Here is a 16,509-nt window from a genome sequence, read left to right as displayed (position 1 = left end):
TTTAATGGGAAAATTTCGTTCTTGGTCTTCCATTCCTATCGTTACTCCTTGATTCCCATACATATGGTGTATTATTCGTCTTACCGTACAGCTTACATCTACTTACCTGAGACTTTTTATTAGGTCTTGCTTCCATTATATTGCTCAACAGCAATACTGCTTTTATAGTGCCTTACCTTCCCTAAAGCGAGCCGTTGAATATTATTCTTGTCTATAACTTGGATGCAAGAGCTGTTAAGCTAATTGTACGAAGATTATCGCACTTACCTGCCCTTGCTACATCCGGTCTTACATGTAAGACATTTTCCTCAAAGTTGGATGGTATGCCTCCAGTCTCATAGATTCTACCCATGAATTTGGACAGTCGTTATACAGTCACTTCCCCCGCCGATTCAAGGAATTCCGTGTGGATGTACGGATGTTATCTGCGGCTTCTGGCTTATTACCCCGTCCTCTTCAGCCTAAGCTCGCACCCCTCTCGTAAAGGCCATCTGTCAGCTCTACTCTATCAGTGGAATTCCTACAGTCTTAAAGTTGACTCACACCTTTGTTTGTAACTTCACCGAAGGTGTTTTTGACTTTTCTGTATGCTGAATCAGTCCTTGCGACTTCTTCAGATTTTTCGTGCAGTCATTTCGGCTTAGCTTTCCTGCATTACCTATTTATTTCATTCCAAAGTAGCTTAAATCGCTGAATTCCTGTGCTTTCCTAAGTGTGTTTGTACTTCCTTTTTTTGTCAATAAGTATTTCTTGAGTTACATAGGGTTTCGTTTTAACTACCTTCGCCGGTCCCTCTGGCCAAGCGGTTCTAGGCGCTTCAGTCCGGAACCGCGCAGCAGGTACGGTCGCAGGTTCGAATCCTGCCTCGGGTATGGATGTGTGTGATGTCGTTAGGTTAGTTAGGTTTAAGTAGTTCTAAGTCTAGGAGACTGACGATCTCAGATGTTATGTCTCATAGTGCTTAGAGCCATTTTTTTGAAATACCTTCCTTATGTCTATATTTGTGTGTGTAACTTCTGTGAGTGTCCTTATTTCTTCAGCTGAACTAGCTATTACGGTAGAAAAAATCTCATTTCTTTAGTGTTATGATAGTGGGTATGACAACATTGAAATTTCATGGGTTGCGGTCTAGTGTTAAAACGCATGCCTGGAAACCTAAAGGCCGCGGGATCGAATTGTGACCGGATTACAGAATATGAGTCCGTCTTTAAGCTGGCGTTCACTTCTGACTGATGTAAAGATTCACCGTGATTAAATAGTACGACATGCAAGGTGGCGAAGTGGCGTCCAGCTGAATTTCTTGTAACCGGCCGTTAAAGGACAAGGAATTACTATTACACTGAAATTTTCAATAAGTCGTGAAATAACGAATATCATTACAAATTTTGAATTTTTCGAACAGAAAAATCGATAATTACACGCAAAACGCTTATGAAATCTTTAATGTGAGCAGAGCAGATTGGTATTAAATACTGAGGCGGTCCAGCGCAGTGTATAAAATGCACCTAAAAAAATCACGCGGCATGGAAGCGTCACAGTGACGGCGGATGCTTCTTTTACGTCTTCGGGAAAGAAACTATTCGTTCTGTAGGAAATATCTAACCCGGGCCAAAACACGGAACACACTGCTCATTAATCTCGGAACAGCTACAAAGGGCAACATTCGGCTGAGACACCAGAACAAAGACAAACAGGAAACCGTAAATTCTAACGCTGGGTTCACACAGATTTAACGTAGCACGCTGGACAAGACGGACGTTCAGATGCTGGACAAATTTGTCGACGGTCGGGAGATAAATTAACGCCGGAACAAGAGGGGAAACAGACATGGGAGGGACCCTTTTAGCCCGGTGAGCTGCTAAGAATAGGGGCATAAACAAGCGCCGTGCGGCGCGGCGGTAGGCGGCGTGCCCGAGGGCCAATGGCAGCGCCTGGCGCCACGGGCCGCGTGTGCGAGCCGGCCGGGGCGGCACTGGCCCGCCCGCGTGAATCACCGCGCGCGCCCGCAGCCCGGGCAGCGGCGGGCGTCGCACCTGCGGCGCTGCGGTACCTGACATCACGGGCTGCCAAGCGTTTCCTCTGACGGCACGCTTTGAGGATCCTGGTACATGGAGTTTGTTTTGAAGATTACCAACATTTTAAAATTAAATCCCAGGTGTGAGTAGACTCGCGTACTGAGAGTTCCGTACAAAATTATGTAGATAGTGTAGTATCCTCATCGCTGTTGTAGAGTCCTGTACCGCAAAGAAGCAACGGAGAAGATGTTGTTAGGCGTGGCTAATACCCTCTTTCTTCAACACAAATGCACACGAGGATTAATACGATTCTTTATTTACATGAACATGTACTTAACTTGAATAGAGTCTGTGTGCTGTGGTATAAGCTCCTCAGAAAAAAGTCCTCTTGCAGACAATATCGGTAATCTTGATATTATAAACTTTAGTATCATTGCTGGAGAACTACACTAGTGGCCATTAAAATTGCTACACTAAGAAGAAGTGCAGATGATAAACGGGTATTCATTCGACAAATATATTATACTAGAGCTGACATGTGATTACATTTTCAAGAAATTTGGGTGCATAGATCCTGAGAAATCAGTACCCAGAATAGCCACCTCTGGCATTGATACGCCTGAGCATTGAGTCAAACAGAGCTTGGATGGTGTGTACAGGTACAGCTGCCCATTCAGCTTCAACACGATACCACAGTTCATCAAGAGTAGTGACTGGCGTACTGTGACGAGCCAGTTGCTCGGCCACCTTTGACCAGACGTTTTCACTTGGTGAGAGATCTGGAGAATGTGCTGGCCAGGGCATCAGTCGAACATTTTCTGTATCCAGAAAGGCCCGTACAGGATCTGCAACATGCGGTCGTGCATTATCCTGCTGAAATGTAGGGTTTCGCAGGGATCAAATGAAGGGCAGAGCCACGGGTCGTAACACATCTGAAATGTAACGTCCACTGTTCAAAGTGCCGTCAATGCGAACAAGAGGTGACCGACACGTGTAACCAGTAGCACCCAATACCATCACGGTGGGTGATACGCCAGGACGGTGATGACGAACACACGCTTCCAATGTCCGTTCACTGGGATGTCGCCAAACACGGATGCGACCATGATGATGCTGTAAACAGAACCTGGATTCATCCATTCGTGAACCCATGTTTGTCGATGAATACACCATCGCAGGCGCTGCTGTCTGTGATGCAGCGTCAAGGGTAACCGCAGCCATGGTCTCCGAGCTGATAGTCCATGCTGCTGCAAACGTCGTCGAACTATTCGTGCAGATGGTTGGTGGCTTGCAAACGTCCCCATCTGTTGACTCAGGGATCGAGACGTGGCTGCACGATCCGTTACAACCATGCGGATAACATGCCTGTCATCTCGACTACTAGTGATACGAGGCCGTTGGGACCCAGCACGGCGTTCCGTATTACCCTCCTGAACCCACCTATTCCACATTCTGCTAACAGTCATTGGATCTCGACCAACGCGAGCAGCAATGTCACGATACGATAAACCACAATCGCGATAGGCTACAATCCGACCTTTATCAAAGTCGGAAACGTGATGATACGCATTTCTCCTCCTTACACGAGGCATCACAACAATGTTTCACCAGGCAACGCCGGTCAACTGCTGTTTGTGTGTGAGAAATCGGTTGGAAACTTTCCTCATGCCAGCACGTTCTGGGTGTCGCCAGCGGCGCCAACCTTGTGTGAATGCTCTGAAAAGCTAATCATTTGCATATCACAACATCTTCTTCCTGTCGGTTAAATTTCGCTTCTGTAACACGTCATCTTCGTGGTGTAGCAATTTTAATGGCCAGTAGTGTACAAGTCCCACTACAGTCACTTATGTGTAGCTATGTACTGTCGTAGCCTCCGAGTAAACTGACAGACGCCAACTGGAAGAGTAAGTCAGTCATGCCCTCTGGTCAGCGGAGGTGGCCTAAACACAATCGCACCAAAAATTATTGGCACATGTGCGTATTTATTGTTGCTGGTTACAAACGCCGCACCTTCCGGTACACAGCACATATACGTGCTACCTCAGATACCAGACATTACAATTCTGCCCACAGTGCCTACCATTAACAAAGAAATGCAGTGTTAAGGGCAAACATATATCTCCTCTGCACACACAATGTATTGGCTCAGAGCCTGGCTTCTCGGTATATTGCTGCGTTTTCAGGTACCGGAACGCCATCTGCTGACGCAATAGGCACTGCGTGTTGTTGCCGGCCCACTCGCTAATATGTTGCTGCATTGCGCAATAGTAGTCAACATGGAGCCGAAGAAGATGGAACATTCAGTGGCGTTGCGTGAGAGAGTGGTATTGCTCCATTCACAAGGGAGAAGCTATCGACAAATCGGAGCAGAGGTGTCTGTTAGCTACACCACGGTACGAGCCATCATTCATAAATATAAAGAGACTGGAACAACAGTAAATAAGTGTCGTCCTGGACTTCCAAAAGTGCTTACAACCCGAGAGCGTCGCCGTATCATCGCACTTGCTCGGAAGGAACCTGCTGCAAGTGCAGCAACTATTGCTGAGGTTGTTCAGACAACGTCCGACAAGACGGTTAGTGTTCAAACTATACGAAATGTGTTGAATGAGGCTGACATGCATGGACGTTCTCCCAGGAAAAAGTCATACATATCGGAAATTAACCGGCAGAAACGCCTGCAGTTTGCCAAGGACTACGTCAGCAAGCCGATGGAGTTTTGGAACACGGTGATATTTAGCGACGAATCGAAGTTCAGTGTGTTCGGATTTGATGCAAGAAAGAAAGTTTGGCGCAAGCCGAATACGCACTTCGACATCAGACACATGCATCCCACAGTCAAACACGTCGGGGGGCGGTATCATGGTATGGAGCTGTATGGCGGCGTCCGGCGTTGGAAATCTAGCTGTAATCCACGATACAATGGATCATATGAGATACATCGACGTGTTGCGAGGTAATTTACTCCCTAGTGCACAGTTATTGGGGCTTACTGGGGTGTTTCATTTCCAGCAAGACAACGACCCAAAACATACCGCCATGATAACCTGGAAGTGGTTACTGTACAATTCCCCCAGAATGGGTCCAACACCACCTCAGAGCCCTGATTTGAACCCCATTGAGAACCTGTGGGCTCATCTCGACACAGAAGTCATAAAAAGGCGTCCGTCCGGTAAACACGACTTAGAGAAAGTCCTCCTGGACGAATGGTCGAAAATTACCCTTGACATCACCCGGAATTTAATACAAAGCATTACTAGGCGTTTACGTGCTGTTATAGATGCTAAAGGGGTGCACACTATCTATTAGAAGGTGAACATCAATGAAGAAAACGAACACACTGTCCGACTCATACGCGTGTGCCAATACGTTTTTGCATGCAGAAGAGCGATGTTTATTTTCATAAGACTGTATATTACTTTACGGACAACTGATTTGGACATATTTGTAACCTATGTAATGTAAGGTGGCACGTGTCTGGGTTCTGTTCTGAAATATATGTTTCGTTTAACCTACAATCACTAAAATGTAACTGTGCCAATACTTTAGTGCGATTGTACATGCTGTGGAGAGGGAGTTGGAGGTCCGTTGCTTGTCGGTGTGTCTCTGGCTTCTCTCGTGATAGGCGCGCTTGATCCAACGCCTACTATCGATGCTCGCTTCATTTTTACAGACCGGTGTGCTGGCGACAGCTCACGCCAGCAAATGGCTCTGAGCACTATGGGACTTAACTTCTGAAGTCATCAGTCCCCTAGAACTTAGAACTACTTAAACCTAACCAACCCAAGGACATCACACACATCGATGCCCGAGGCACGATTCGAACCTGCGACCGTAGCGGTCGCGCGGTTCCAGACTGTAGCGCCTAGAACCGCTCGGCCACCAGGGCCGGCATTACGCCAGCACAAATAGACAGTTCATCCATTTCGATAGTCGCGAATCTTGACTATTATTGCCTGTTATCGACATTGATACTAGGAAGATATCAGCCACAGGGTTTTCAAGATTTTCTAGAATGCTTTAATTTCAGTGTTATAAATGTGACAAAATCGTGCAGGAGACAGGCGGCCATTATTATAATAACCAGCAGTTCTCCATTCAGGCTTACTCGGTCGCAATGGCAAAAGTCAAGGAATAACTTTACTGCACGTAGGACGCTTTTCGGAATTTATCTGTCATAAGATATCCAGGAGCCATTACTGCATGTAGATATGGCTAGTCTGCGAACGTTTGTTTTACATGCAAATTGACACGCCATATTTACATGCAGTAATCGCTCCTGGATCTCCAATGATGCGTAAATTCCGAAACGCGTCAAATGAGCAATAAATTCGGCGTTTGACTTTTATCAGTTAGCCTGAATGCAAAACTACTGATTGTTGTAATTTCAGTTTTGATGTCGGATTACAAATGGCAGAAGAAATATTTTTTTTCGTGTGATTTAATTACAGAATTACGTTTTAGGATTTCTTTCTTTTGGTTGTACCGTGAAACCTTCCTTCTCGCCAAAATTCATGATTCTAGACCAATGGGAAGTACCGTACAGGTTTTGACGAGTGAGTTTGTGAGTATTAAAATATGCGACATAAATGGCCGGATCTGTTGAATGCACCGACATCGGAGCTTCAGTGTTTTACATCGCCAAGAGACCATAAATGTGATATAAATTTCAACATGATGCATCCGTTAGTTCTTGAGAAAAACAGTTTTTAACAATCGGACAGACAGATAGGCAGACAACAAACTGATACTAAAAGGGTTCCGTTTTTACCAACTGAGCATGTCCTTTGGTTGGTTAGGTTTAAGTAGTTCTAAGTTCTAGGGGACTGATGACCTCAGCAGTTAAGTCCCATAGTGCTCAGAGTCATTTTACCAACAGATGTACTTAGGCCTAAAAAAGAGAAAAACTTGCTTCATCAAGTCATTAGTTCTTTTTTAAATCGTAACTAATAACACAGAAACCATAGATTTTTTTAAAAAAAAGTAGTGTCATCAAAATTTAGAAAAAGAAGCAATGTTATTAACGGTTTTTCGCAGAGAACTTGCCTCCCGTGGAACACTTGCATTCCGTGGAAACAGTCTGGGAAACCCTGCATCAGATTAGTCGCATTCCATTGACTTCTCGGAGAGTGGCCTCTGGGATGTGGAAGGAAGTACAGATGTGTGTATGTTCATTTTATTTTATTTAAATATAACACATAAGCAGCGGAAAACTACTCCTATCGAAGCACAAAAAATGCGAGTATGTTCCTGTTTATTTAAAAGACTCTGATTGAAATGTGGGGTACCAGCTGCCTCATTTTACCTTTCTCAGCAGCTTTAAAAATTTTCCCAAAAATTTTGGTATGCGAACAGATCGCGCCTTTCTTTAACATGCTGCTCACCTCAAACTCCCACAAGCTCCCCTAAATCTAACTCATTCACAGACAGTAATCCATCGCTATACGTCACTCATGCCCAACCACTCCCAGTTGCCCTTTCTCACTCACTCATTCAGCCCAACTCATTCGCTTTATCTCTTTGTGTGTACCTGTCACTGTCTTCTGTCTCACAGCCACAGTCCCCTAAGTTCTGTCATACTAGTACAGTTTCCCTCTTGCTCTCTCTTACTGCTACTGCCTTATTCCTTCCTTTCTACTGCTGGTGCCTCTTCTCACTCTCACTGTCTGCGTCTTCCTCGTTGTCATTGTCGTATACTTCGTCTTTCAGTATCACTGGCTCTCACCCACTTCCACTTTCTCTTTATCCCGGCGGAGGTTCGAGTCCTCCCTCGGGCATGGGTGTGTATGTGTTTGTCCTTTAACTTTAGGTTAAGTAGTGTGTAAGCTTAGGGACTGATGACCTTAGAAGTTAAGTCCCATAAGATTTCACACACATTTGAACATTTGAACATTCTCTTTATCTGTCGCTCCACCCCACTTCGCAAAATCTCCTTCACCCTCTTCCTAGCACTGCTGTCACTGTCAGCTACGTTCCATTGCCACTGCGTCCTTCTTTTTCTCTCACACTGCCACTGTCTCCTTCACTCTCCCTATAACACAACCACTGTCTACTATCTTCCAGTATTTATTATTTTTCCATTTCTTTGCCACTGCAACTGTCTTTAATCTCTCAGCATAACAAAGTTGGAATATGTTAGCACGACAAAATTTTTGAGAAAATTTTTAGACGCGCTAAGGAAGTAAGAATAAGGCAGTTGGTACCTCACTTTTCAGTTGGAGTCTTTTAAATACACAGGAACATCTTAACATTTTTGTTATCCGATAGGAGCATTTTTCCGCTGGTTCCCTTCCTTTCCCTGCTGCAGCAGGGCATCTAACCCACATGAGAAGAAATGTATTAGTCCGATGTAAACTGAAAGTGTAGGGGGGAGAAAGGTAATGAAAGAAGCGACTGATGTCAGCTGCATCGGGACTTCATGCGGAAACAGCGGCGACGAGTGAAAATGTGTACCAGATCGGGATTTGAACTTGGAATCTCCTGTTTACTAGGCAGTTGCGTTTACCACTCCGTCATCCGGACGCAGCGTTCACCACAGTTTCACGGACTATCCCGGCACGCAGGAGATCCTGGGTTCGAATCCCGATCCAGCATACATTTTCACTAGTCGCTGCTGATTCTGCATTAAGTCCCGAAGCAGCTGACATCAATAGTTCCTTCCCTTTCCGTTCCTTTCTCCCCCTTCATCTTCAGTTTACATAATGTATATCATCTGCGGATTCCATGCTGTGTCTGTTCTTTGTACATGTTCGGAAGAACAGACACTACGTAGTCATAAAATTTAGATAGTTCAGTTATGTAAAACTGAAATAACTCAAAACTATTTTTACACCTCAGACGTGCAAAACAATTTTGCATGTGCTTCCTTACTACAACATGGAGTTCCCACATAATAACAGAGACACTTTACATCATATTTCTGCGTATTACGTCGATTTATAAAGTACGTTTTCGCTTCACACCAGATTTTAAGTGCTTATGTTACATGTACAAGTAGGGTAACTTCGAACCTCTGTATCTCCGGAACGATAAAGACATGAAGAAAATTTTCGAGGTTATTCGAGATCGGGATCATAGAAATACATCATAAAAATTACAGCCATTTGCTGTACATAGCCATCTCGGAATCCGCGGCTGGATTTTGGTACCCAAAAAGCAAGTTTTTTTGGGTGTTTCTCGATAACGGATAACCAGTTTTGAAAACGGGGACATGGTTCTTCTAGATAAATGCGCTGAGAATAAACCATTAAAATTCGAGGAATTTTCTGCAGTTATTTATTATTTAGATTTCGCCTCATACGGGATTTTTCGTGTAGATGTAGGGAAACATTGAACCTTTGTATCTTGGAAACGGATGAAGCTATCAAGCAAATTTTCAAGGCTGTTCGAGATCGGGATCTTAGAAATACAGTTTAAAAATCTGATCAATTTGCTGTGAGTAGCCGTCTTGGAAATCTCGGCTGGGTTTTCCGAGGAAGTACCCATTAACTAATGGTGCCTCCATATGTCCCATCAAGCTCACCGTATACTAAATCAAATGCAAAAAGAACCAACCGATTTGCTCCATTTGCCTGAGCAGGAGGAATTGTGTAACATTCATACTTTGACCTTATACCGTGGGATATGGACACTACTGTCATCCTTCTGTTGCTTATCAAAAATGGTTCAAATGGCTATGAGCACTACGGGACTTAACATCTGAGGTCATCAGTCCCCTAGAACTTAGAACTACTTAAACCTAACTGACCTAAGGACATCACACACATCCATGTCCGAGGCAGGATTTGAATCTCTGACCGTAGCGGTCTCACAGTTCCAAACTGAAGCGCCCAGAACCGCTCGGCCACAGCGGCCGGCTGTTGCTTATCCAAATGGTCCCTATCCCAAGAGTATCCAAAACACTTGACTCTACCTTTTTATCGTCAATAGAACCCGAGGTATGATCACCGAAAAATCCCGATTTTATGCGCAGCGTTTTGAATACATTAAGTAAGTATGCTGCCTCATCCATACAAATAAAACTGAAGCAATCATAAAATTAAAAAAAAAAAAATAGTGCCGTCAGAACGTCGAGGAAGAAACCATTTTATTAATGATTTTTCGTACAGCACTTGCTCACTGCTCGCGGAACACCGGCATTCCGAGATCACAGTTTGGGAAACTTTGCATTTTATTAGTCATGTTCCATTGACTTCATGGAGAATAGTCTTAGGGGTGTGGCAGGAAGTCAGAGAAGCACATTTTATATCATTTTAGCACATAATAATGACATTACATTTGTGTGTTACAGTGCTAATCTAGATTACGAAAATTAAAACTCTGAATTTAAGAGTCTTTGTGAAGATAATTTTCAGTGCCGTAGAAGGAGTCGTTCAAAATAAAATCATTTAATTCCGTCTTACACTGCACCGTAGTATCTACGTGACATTTAATGTGTTATAATAGGTTGTTGAATACATGAATACATGTGTACCCATGTAGACGACGCCTTTCTGTACTAATAATCTCACCTTCAAATTGTGTCATATAATTTCCGAGATACATGTGATATGCATGTTTTGTTCTCGCCTCACAGGGTTACCGGTTGCAGGAGTCAGGAGGATTTTCCCTGACCCAACTAAATGGGTGGTGGTCGGAGCGGAATAAGTAGATTTTAATTGCCAGCATTTCTACATCACGGTCGGTGTCTCCTACACACTTGGCAGAGCAATTTCTGAAGCACCTGCCGGAAACAGCTCCTTACAGAAGCTGTACATATGGGAGCAGGGAATGTCGAAAGAAGGCTTATATTCTACTACTGACTGGCTGAAACGCCTAAGGTTAAATAATTTCGTGGACCAGTCTGGAATTTTGCAAAATCGGGGAGAGCCACCAGTTCTCGTGAACTGGAAAAGTGGGTGCACTGTGGGCCAGAGGTGGTGGTTTTCACTGTGTATATCAGAAGTCGGGTGTAGGTTATCCTCGGTGATCAAATAAGTAATTTGGAGCAGTAAGAGAATCTGAAGTGTGTTTCCTGGTGTGGGGGCGGAATTCTTTAGGGCACGTTACTGTTTTCCTCGACAAGCGTTGCGGATTAGTGATCACGGGGCTGCTCAGTCAAAATGTTCAAATGTGTGTGAAATCTTGTGGGCTTAACTGCTAAGATCATCAGTCCCTAAGCTTACACACTACTTAACCTAAATTATCCTAAGGACAAACACACACACCCATGCCCGAGAGAGGACTCGATCCTGCGCCGGGATCAGTCACACGGTCCATGACTGCAGCGCCTAAGACCGCTCGGCTAATCCCGTGCGGCAGTTGGTCAGTCAAAAGAGGCCTCAGAAGAGAGGGTGGAGACATTAGCTAGCTGGAAATAGGTAGGGGTAAAAGTGACGGACTTGGCTAGCGTTAATTCATACAGATATATTTCATTTGTTTCCGTGGAAAATTGCAAATTATAGTGATATGTAGATATTGTATGAATTGGGCCTCCCGTTGGGTAGGCCGTTCGCCGGGTGCAAGTCTTTCGATTTGACGCCACTTCGGCCACTTGTGAGTCGATGGTGATGGAATGATGATTAGGACAACACAACACCAAGTCCCTGACAGGAGAAAATCTCCGTCCCAGCCTGGAATAGAACCCGGGCCCTTTAGGATTGACATTCTGTCTCGCTGACCACTCAGCTACCGGGGGCGGACAATTATAGTGATTATCGGCAAGAGTTGCAAGTAGCCAGTTAGAGGAGGTGCATTGATCTGTTGACGGTGAACATATTCCAGTCCACTGACAGGATCCCAGAGTAGCTGGACTGCTACAGGGCGTCTAACTATTGACTTCTGAGAAGTGAAGTTTTACGCTGTCTCACGTGTCAAATCGAGGTTGACGGCCATTATTTATATTGTTTTGATGGTATGGCAATGCTGAGAATTGCTCTGCCGTGGCAAAAGTCATAGGATAGTGATATGCACATGTAGAGATGGCGGTAGTATTGCGCACACAAGGTATAAAAGGGCAGTGCGGAGCTGTCGTTTTTACTCAGGTGATTCGAAAAGGTTTCCGATGTGATTATGGCCGTATTATGGGAATTAACAGATTTTGAAGGCGGAATGTTAGTTGGAACTAGACGCATGGGACACTCCATTTCGAAAATCGTTAGGGAGTTTAATATTATGAGAACCAATATTTCGAGAATACCAAATTTCAGGCGTTACTTCTCACCACGGACAACGCAGTGGCCGACAGCCTTCACTTAATGAACGAGAGCGGCATGGTCTGCGTAGAGTTGTCTCTGCTAATAGACAAGCAACACTGAATGAAATAACCGCAGGAATCAATGTGGGACGTACAACGAACGCATCTGTTAACAGTGCGGCGAAATTTGCTAACAGCACGACATCGCCTGCAGCGCCTCTCCTGGGCTCATGACCATATTAGTTGAACACTCGACGACTGGAAAACAGTGGGCTGGTCAGATGAGTACCGATATCAGTTGATAAGAGCTGATGGTAGGATTCGAGTGTGGCGCCTATCACACGAAGCCATGGACCCAAGTTATCAACAAGGCACAGTGTAAGTTGTCGGTGGCACCATAATGGTGTGGGCTTTGTTTACACGGAATGAACTCTGTCCTCTGGTCCAACTGAAACCGATGATTCGTCGAAAATCGGTATGTTCGCCATTTGCAGCCATTCATAGACTTAGTGTTCCCAAAAAAAGCGTTACGTCACCGGGTCACAACTGTTCGAGATTGGTTTGAAGAACATTCTGGACAATTCGAGTGAAAGATTTGACCACCCAGACAGCTCGACATGAATCCCATCGAATATTTATGGGACATAATCGAGAGGTGAATTCATGCACAACGTCCTGCACCGGCAACCCTTTCTCAGTTCTGGGCAACTATGGAGACAGCATGGCCTAATATTTCTGCAGAGGACTTCCAGCGACTTGCTGAGTCCGTGCCACGTCGTTTTGCTGCAGACGTATTGTGACGGTACGTCACATAAATGGACATTTGGACAAAGGGAAAGAAAGTTTTTGTTGTGTGACTTGTGAATTATAAATTATGTCAAGACTGTGTACGTGTGCGCGATGTATAAGAAAGATTTAAAAAGTTAAACAATACCACCAAAAATCACAAACAGCGATGTGATTTGAAAATAAAAGAACATTTTTTTTTATCTTTGTAATGAAAATGAACATGACCAGAGACTACTGCTTTACTGAAAGCTCTCCTTTTCTTGTTTCGTCTAGAGGTAGGCCGCCATTGTAGCGCTGGATAATATTTAATATAAGTTTGGTTGTAATTTAGTAAAATATACTTATAATTGTTATTAGAAAGTGTGTATTATTGATTCGGCAACGGCCTTACCGCAGTGGATACACCGGTTCCCGTGAGATCACCGAAGTTGAGCGCTGTCGGGCGTGGTCGGCACTTGGATGGGTGACCATCCAGGCCGCCATGCGCTGTTGCCATTTTTCGGGGTGCACTCAGTCTCGTGATGCCAATTCAGGAGCTACTCGACCGAATAGTAGCGGCTTCGGTCAAGAATACCATCTTACGACCGGGAGAGCGGTGTGCTGACCCCACGCCCCTCCTATCCGCATCCTACACCGAGGATGACACGGCGGTGCGATGGTCCCGGTAGGTCACTCGTGGCCTGAAGACGGAGTGTATTATTGACTTAGTTGTCACCTCTCATGACCGCAACCATTAATTATAATTAACAAAATTTTTAGAGAACTTCGTAGTGCAGGGAGTTAATCTCCCCAAGCAGGATTTAGTCGGCCATTAGGCTGACTGTATTATTAAATGAAATTTTCATGTCATAATGTTAAATGTAAATGAGAGAGACTTCTCAATTTTGCCGGCCGAAGTGGCCGTGCGGTTAAAGGCGCTGCAGTCTGGAACCGCAAGACCGCTACGGTCGCAGGTTCGAATCCTGCCTCGGGCATGGATGTTTGTGATGTCCTTAGGTTAGTTAGGTTTAACTAGTTCTAAGTTCTAGGGGACTAATGACCTCAGCAGTTGAGTCCCATAGTGCTCAGAGCCATTTTTGAACTTCTCAATTTTGATATTTCATTAATTTCAAAGTTAAAAAGCGTAGGGATAAATTTCATTTACTAAAATCCACAGCACTGAATGAGTACAGGATGTTTCATTTTGGCCGCCAAACGGCAGATGAGATTCTCTCCAGTTTTGCCTTGCAAATAATAAGCAAATATTGAAAATCATTACATTCTGCAACATCTCAGTTAATCTTTGTGTAGTTTGGTACATAAATAACCAGTAGCCCCTGAGACCCATATTAATAATTACAGTGTGCATAAGAATATGCATATTTTGTTTTCTAAATAGCAGCGCTCACGCAAACTATTTATTAGAAGGCGGTGAGTCGCGCGTTGTGTTTGTTGTTGTTGTGGTCTTCAGTCCTGAGACTGGTTTGATGCACCTCTCCATGCTACTCTATCCTGTGCAAGCTTCTTCATCTCCCAGTACCTACTGCAGCCTACATCCTTCTGAATCTTCTTAGTGTATTCATTTCTTGGTCTCCCTCTACGATTTTTACCCTCCACGCTGCCCTCCAATACTAAATTGGTGATCCCTTGATGCCTCAGAACATGTCCTACCAACCGATCCGTTCTTCTAGTCAAGTTGTGCCACAAACTTCTCCCCAATTCTTCAATACCTCCTCATTAGTTATGTGATCTACCCATCTAATTTTCAGCATTCTTCTGTAGCACCACATTTCGAAAGCTTCTACTCTCTTCTTGTCTAAATTATTTATCGTTCATGTTTCAAATGGTTCAAATGGCTCTGAGCACTATGGGACTTTACTGCTGTGGTCATCCGTCCCCTAGAACTTAGACCTACTTAAACCTAACTAACCTAAGGACATCACACACATCCATTCCCGAGGCAGGATTCGAACCTGCGACCGTAGCGGTTGCGCGTTTCCAGACTGTAGTGCCTAGAACCGCTCAGCCACCCCGGCCGGCGTCCATGTTTCACTTTCATACATGGCTACACTCCATAAAAATACTTTCAGAAACGACTTCCTGACACTTAAATCTATACTCGATGTTAACAAATTTCTCTTCTTCAGAAACGCTTTCCTTGCCATTGCCAGTCTACATTTTATATCCTCTCTACTTAGACCATCATCAGTTATTTTGGTCCCCAAATAGCAAAACTTCTTTACTACTATAAGTGTCTCATTTCCTAATCTAATTCCCTCAGCATCACCCGACTTAATTAGACTACATTCCATTATCCTCGTTTTGCTTTTGTTGATGTTCATCCTATATCCTCCCTTCAAGACACTGTCCATTCCGTTCAACTGCTCTTCCAAGTCCTTTGCTGTCTCTGACAGAATTACAATGTCATCGGCGAACCTTAAAGTTTTTATTTCTTCTCCATGGATTTTAATACGTACTCCGAACTTTTCTTTTGTTTCCTTTACTGCTTGCTCAATATACAGATTGAATAACATCGGGGATAGGCTACAACCCTGTCTCACTCCCTTCCCAACCACTGCTTCCCTTTCATGTCCCAAAACTCTTATAACTGCCATCTGGTTTCTGTACAAATTGTAAATAGCCTTTCGCTCCCTGTATTTTACCCCTGCCACCTTAAGAATTTGAAAGAGAGTAAAAAATATTGTCTCGTAAGTACCTCCAGGCAGCCGATGTCCGTACGAGTGTTATCGCGGTATATGTTAATTAAAAGTCTCATGCTAGCCCACAATATTTAAAGCCACCCCAACCAAAATCATAAAAAATAAAATTATAAAAATAAAAATATATAATTATCCCGTGATAAGTGCCCTCACACACATATGTATACACTTATACCGTGATAGTATCCCATGGCTTATGTCACCTCAGTGTATAGCTGTATGGCCACAGACGTTGGGACAAGCTGTATTAATGCTGCTGAGAAGAATAAAAACAATCGTGTAACTTCCTGGCAGATTAAAACTGTGTGCCGGACCGAGACTGGAACTCGGGACCTTTGTCTTTTGCGGGCAAGTGCTCTACCAACTGAGCTACCCAAGCACGACTCACGGCCCGTCCTCACAGCTTTACTTCTGCCAGTATCTCGTCTCCTACCTTCCAAACTTTACAGAAGCTCTCCTGCGAACCCTGCGGAACTAGCACTCCTGAAAGAAAGGATATTGCGGAGACGTGGCTTAGCCACAGCCTGGGCGATGTTTCCAGAATGAGATTTTCACTGTGCAGCGGAGTGTGCGCTGATATGAAACTTCCTGGCAGATTAAAACTGTGTGCCGGACCGAGACTGGAACTCGGGACCTTTGTCTTTCGCGGGCAAGTGCTCTACCAACTGAGCTACCCAAGCACGACTCACGGCCCGTCCTCACAGCCTTACTTCTGCCAGTATCTCGTCTCCTACCTTCCAAACTTTACAGAAGCTCTCCTGCGAACCCTGCGGAACTAGCACTCCTGAAAGAAAGGATATTGCGGAGACGTGGCTTAGCCACAGCCTGGGCGATG

General features: G+C 44.4%; 1 protein-coding gene and 1 pseudogene across 3 annotated transcripts in view; one reads left to right on the top strand and one right to left on the bottom strand.

Moving 5' to 3' along the window:
- The window catches only part of LOC124788124 (collagen alpha-1(XVIII) chain-like), a 674,174-nt gene that overhangs the window by 277,061 nt on the left and 380,604 nt on the right, over positions 1-16,509 (bottom strand). The window lies entirely within an intron of this gene.
- Positions 13,353-13,470, top strand: LOC124790810 (annotated as a pseudogene).

Source organism: Schistocerca piceifrons, chromosome 3 (assembly GCF_021461385.2).
Source record: "Schistocerca piceifrons isolate TAMUIC-IGC-003096 chromosome 3, iqSchPice1.1, whole genome shotgun sequence".
In the NCBI taxonomy this organism is placed as follows: Eukaryota; Metazoa; Arthropoda; class Insecta; order Orthoptera; family Acrididae; genus Schistocerca; species Schistocerca piceifrons.
The sequence above is the reverse complement of the archived record's forward strand: the minus strand, read 5'-3'. Positions and strand labels throughout refer to the sequence as shown.